This window comes from Gossypium raimondii, chromosome 7 (genome assembly GCF_025698545.1).
Source record: "Gossypium raimondii isolate GPD5lz chromosome 7, ASM2569854v1, whole genome shotgun sequence".
In the NCBI taxonomy this organism is placed as follows: Eukaryota; Viridiplantae; Streptophyta; class Magnoliopsida; order Malvales; family Malvaceae; genus Gossypium; species Gossypium raimondii.
This window is the reverse complement of record NC_068571.1, coordinates 46055803-46061802: the sequence shown is the minus strand read 5'-3', so window position 1 is coordinate 46061802 and position 6000 is coordinate 46055803. Positions and strand designations below refer to the sequence as shown.

General features: G+C 34.6%; 1 long non-coding RNA gene across 1 annotated transcript; it reads right to left on the bottom strand.

Moving 5' to 3' along the window:
- LOC105770496 (uncharacterized) lies at window positions 1-717 on the bottom strand. The gene is made up of 2 exons (XR_001126220.2): window positions 600-717; window positions 1-280 (listed from the first exon to the last, which is right to left on the bottom strand). It is a non-coding gene; the product is annotated as an uncharacterized LOC105770496 (long non-coding RNA).
- Between the last annotated feature and the right edge of the window lie 5283 nt (window positions 718-6000).

The window sequence follows — 6000 nt, the reverse complement described above, 5'->3', positions numbered from 1 at the left end:
TAATAAAAAAATCAAATCAAAATAAATCTAAAAAAAACTCAGATAAGTTTACAGTCCATAAAAGTCCATTTACAAAAATAGGCCCAAATATTGTAAGGCCCAATCAGCCCAAACTAAACTAAACCCAATGCTACCCAAAACCCAAAATTCGGTGGCCCAAGTTTAGGTTTCCAGAAACCCTTAGGGTTTCTGGAATCATCCGTGCCGCTACAGGAGCCAGATCCCTCCTACACACGCCGCGCCAAGTCCATGCGGGCCTCCTCCAGGCTAGCGTCCGTACCTGCAACAAACCGAACCAGCAAGCAAAGACGGAAGAATAGCAAATAACAAAATAGTAACAGAAAAGAAAAAAAAAAGAGAAAAAGAGAATGAAAAATCGATGTATTTTCGGGTCTATAAAACCCCTATTTCTTTATTGTTTCGGGGATTCGAAAATCAAATAAAAAAAACAAAAAGCAGAGTATTTTGAAAGGTAGATTTTAATTTTTCTTCCTCTTTTCTTTCACTTTTCCTTGCTTTTTTTTTCTCGCTTCTTTGTTTATTAAGGTACTAAAACAGAAGAGAAGGAGAGGTTGAAGGGTAGAAAGAGAGGGGCTTACCTGATCTTCGTTCGCTCCGTCGCAATCGGAGTTGGGCGAGGGATCGGGGTTTCCAAACGTCAGTCTGCAGAGCGGCGCTAGATAGTATTTAGGTTTTTTTTTTTAACAATCAAAGATCTCTTGATTTTGGGGCTTAGTTTCGCTTTTATATGACGATAGAAACGACGTCGTTTAAAGCCTGTGGCAGTGGCTTTGAGACGATGCCGTTTGATGACCTACAATCCGTGTGGTGACCCGACCCGGGGCAGGATCCGATCGTTTTGCTCAATGGTCTATTTTCGCAATAAGCCCCTCGGTATTTGGTGTTATTTCGATTCATTTTTCTTCCATTTTTTAATTTGTACTGTGTATTTAACTTCGTTTTCACTTAAGTCCTCATTCAAGTTTCATTGTTAGAAATGAATGACCGGATCTGTGCGCCTATTTTCTGTTTTGGTCCCTCAACTTCGAATCGATTATCAATTTAGCTCGATTTTTTCCTTTTTTCTTTTAAATCTAGTTGCAATTTAGTTTTTTTAAATTTTAATCTATTTAATTCTTATTTTGACATATTTATTTCTAAAAAATCTAATATTATTTTAATGTTTAAGTTTGATATTGTTTTTAAACTTATTATTAGTGTAATTTTAAAATATAATATATTATTAGTTTAAATTATTATTAACATTATTTAAATTTATCATACATTAATGTTTTAAGTTTATTATAGATTTTTGTTTTAAATTTAACATAGTATTATTTACTTCATCATTGATTATTTTATATATTTTAGAAAAATTTAATATAATTCGAATAAATTTTTGATGTTTTATTTTATAATGTTTCTAAAATTTACCTTTTACATATTCCTATATGATAAATATTTACATAATAATTTTTCTTATAATACTATTATTCATATAAATATATATAACTTATGAAATTATTCCTTTTTAAGTATATATTAATATTTTGATTTCACTATGATTAATAATTTTAAGTTTTATTTCATTATGATTAATAATTTTAAGATTTTATTTATATATGTATTTCAAACCGGTTTTATTTATATGTAATTAATTTCTTTTAAAATTAAGTAATGTACCTTTGGGCAAAATACCATTAAAAGCCCAGTTTTTTTAAATTTATCGAAATGGGTCTGATATTTTATTATTTACCGGAATGGACCCTTTTCCCTGAAAACGCGTCCACGTCAGCGCGTTGTCAGGGTGTACAACCTAATTTTGCCCGGGCCCAAATGGCCCAATACCCAAAATCCATTACAAACCCAAATAACCCAACAAAATAAAACAAACCCAATTATAAACAGACCCAATACAAAACCCTAGCCCATTTTCAAAAAAAGGGGGAAAATCAAGACCACCTAACCCTAGGTGCGCCGCACCTAGGGTCTTCGCCCACTTGCACTGTCACCGTCTCTAGCGGCCACCAACTCTGCCACCGCATGGCCTCCTCACCTACTCCACCTGCCAAACAAAAAGAAACACGCAATAGCAGAAAGCAGAGAAAAAAATATAATAAAAACTAAAGTATGTAAATCGACTATAAAAAGCCTAGATATCAACCTTGTTTTTTTTTTTTTGAGGAAGATTTTCAGAGAATAAAAATAGAAAACTAGTCTTAAGGTGAATACCTTTTTTGTATTTTTTGATTTCGATCTCCTATTATTTTTGTTTATATATATATACACGAAAACAAAAAATAAAAGAAAAAACAAAAAAAGGAAGGGAAAAGGAACCTTACCTGTGCCGCGCCAGAGGAAGAGAAGACGAGCGGTTTCCCCTCGTTCTTCGGGTCTTGGACTCATTTTTTCAAGATTTGGCCTTGGATCCGTGTCCTAGAGACATTCGGCTCCAAAAAGGGACCAAAAAGATCCGATTTTGAGCCACCGGCCGCCGCACGTGGCGGTGCTACGGCAGAAGTTTGCTGGAGACCAAAGGCCAGATATTATGTGAGAAAAGGGGAGGGGCATCAGTTTTTTTTATGAACAAAGAAAGAAAAAATGTTTTTTTTCTTTAAATTTTTACTTATATAGGCCATCAAAATGACGTCGTTTTGAGGCTGGCCTTAAACTCCCAAAACGGCGTCGTTTTACCCATAACCCGCATGCGCGACCCGACCCGCCACAGGATCCGTGCATTTTTTACTTTTGGAATATTTCCCACTTTGGTCCTTCCGCATTTTCTATCCTTTTAATGCAATTTATTTTTGTTTGCAATTTTGACCATATTATTTTTCTTTTATTTCGATTTGGTCCCCATTGAAGTTGTGCGTTTTGGAGGGATGAGATTATTTCCCATTTGGTCCCTCCTTGTTGTTCGCGCGTTCAACGTGGTCCTTCTCCTTTAATTTATTTGCGACTTGACCCCAAATTTTATTTTTTTAAAATTCAATTTAGCCCTCTGTTTATATTTTGGTTATTTTATTATTAAAATTAATAATTTGATATTATTATTGCTATTATTATTATTATCAATATTGTATTATTAATATTATTATTGCCATGCATTCATGAGCATCTTTTGACTCAAGTTTTATTACGTATATACATATACATTTTATAATACATATACTTACATTTTTATTATAAATATATACTTTTATGTTTCACATTTCGTACATACATATACATACGTATATATATCTATATATTTTAATTCATATACATATATATGTATATATACGTACCATTTTTTAAACTTATATATGTATCTATATATATATCAATATACACTTTTTAATTTACATGAATATAAATACATATATATTTTATTATATATGTACATACATATATCTTTTACATTTTATAATTTTATCCGTCTTATTTATTTATCTACTTATTTACATTTTCATTATTATCTTGAAAGAATTGTTTTAGCTTTATTTATATGCTTGTATTCTTGTATGTTATTGTTTTGTTCTTTTATTTATCTCATTTTACACTATCGTATTATCTTTACGATATCGTATTCATTATTGTTTTGCTATGCATATCAACAATGTAATTTATTTTCGCATTCTTTTATTACGACCTCGTGTTTCATTTTACTCGATATATCAAAATTGGTTTAAATAAATGACATTTCGTATGTTTAGATCCGAGAAGATCGTACCCTAACTTACTGGGTTTTGATTTTCACGATGAATCTAAATATACGAGTCTTTTCTCAAACTTAAGCTTGAGATGATCTCGGAAATTAAGAAAAGATCAAGTCCTAACTTACTGGGCCTGAACCCTTTTTTTAATCCGGGATAGCTAAATATCTTCTAAGCAAGTAAATTTTTAGCATTCATTCGCATATCGGGAATTCGAGACACTGTGTCCTAACTTACTGGATATGATTCTCTTTCTCGATTAACGTGAAAATGCCCATTTTCCTGAAAATTTTCAACATTTTAATACAAGGATCGTATTTTTAAAATTCTTCAAAGTTTTAAATTTTCGACATTAAGACATTAACTAATCAACTAGGTACCAATTTTGGGCGTTACGAGGGTGCTAATCCTTCATCGTACGTAACCGACTCTCGAACTCATTTTTTTGAATTTCGTGGACCAAACTCGTTGTTTTAATAAAATTAAATTGTTTATTAAAAACAACCACTTTTACGAGATGACCTGATCACACCTCATCAAAAAAGATTGGTGGCGACTCCCATTTTTTTCGTTTTCATTTTCAAAATCCAAGTCGACCCCGTTTTATCAAAAAATGGTGTCAACAGCTTGGCGACTCCGCTGGGGACCCAAAATAAGAGAGTCAAGCCACGTGTTGATTACTTTTTGTCTTTTTGTCGAAAATTGAAAACTTGGTTTAAATGTATGATCCTTTCATTGTATTTCATCGGTCTTTATTACAATTTTCATCATTGTGGTTTATAATTGCTGTGTTGGTTTAAGTTTTGTTATATCTCCACACATTGCATTACATGACCGTTAGTCACACCCTTTTAAGTGGGAGTGAGAAGCTACTCTTTCGTGAGGTTTTCACCTCCGTGCAGGATAGTGGACCACTTTCGGGATACATCCGTACCTATGTCTTCGTGAGATTTTCATCTCCGTGCAGCCATAGGGAAATGTATTCCCCTGAATCGAACTCGGTCTATATGAGCCTATAATGGGTGAGAATCGAGGAATCTGCTGGTTCGGGTACCTTTACTTTAGAACCAAACCACATATAGTGAACCTTAGGAACCTACCCTAGGTAAAACTACGCAAAACCCTTAGTGGTCACCCGAATATGTGCTCTCTTTATTGCTTACTTTTGATATGTACTAACCTGTTTTATTTTGTTTTGGTGTTTTTTTTTGTTGCATGACATTCTCATTTCAAAGAGGTGTTGGTTCACGTTCGGTATCTAAATAGAGAACTCAACATGGAAAGAGAGTTTCTTAGTAAAGTGGAAGATAATGCGGCTGCCCAAGTTTGGTCTGAAAAAGTTCAGCAAGAAAAGGGTGATAGCCTCATGGAAGGATACATGTCAGAATTATGGGATTTCACTCGCATTAGAGTGGCCCAGAATAGTTTACAAGAATTAAAAGAGATATGGGATCAGTGGAGTGACAAGATCAAGCAGCTCTTTTACAGTAATTACGGTGACTTGCCTTATTTGCTTGATGTAAAAGTAAACAAGCGCTTATTTCGAGCCCTCACGCAATACTGGAATCCAGCCTACAGTTGTTTCACGTTTGGGAAGGTAGATTTGGTACCCACAATAGAAGAATATACAACTTTGCTACGGTATCTGAGGATCCAAGTCGACAAAGCATACGCGAGAGCGGCTTATGTCCCAACATTCTTGAGAAATTAATGAATATTACCGGAATGAGCGAGCAATGGGTCGCAGCTCGAATTAAGCAAAAGGGAGACGACAAATACATACCTTGGAAAAATCGACGGGATCTGATCCTGGCACACCCGGATGTGAGAAAAAGGGTTGATATTTTCGCCTTAAGCATTTATGGGTTAGTCGTCTTCCCCAAAGCGTTAGGGCATGTGGATGAAGCAGTTGCATATTTGTTTGATTGGCTCGACAAAAGGGTCACACCGGTCCCAGCTATTTTGGCTGAAACCTTTAGATCTCTAAATGCGTGTCGAAGAGCGGGAAAGGGAAGGTTCATCAGATGCGCGCAACTGTTATTGGTATGGTTCTATAGTCACTTTTAGAAGGTGGAAAAGGTATCCTATCGTGTCTTCTCAGAAAACTACTTCCCATTAAAGGAATTAGTGGCTACACCAAGACGAGATGATATCACGAAGGAGAAATGGATGTTGATTCTCCAAAATCTTCAAGAGGAAGATGTCGAGTGGAGAGCCCCATGGATGATCCCTAATAAGATTTTATACCGATGAAGAAAATTTGATTGGGTTCCTTTGCTCAAAATTTGGGGAGCCATTAGATATG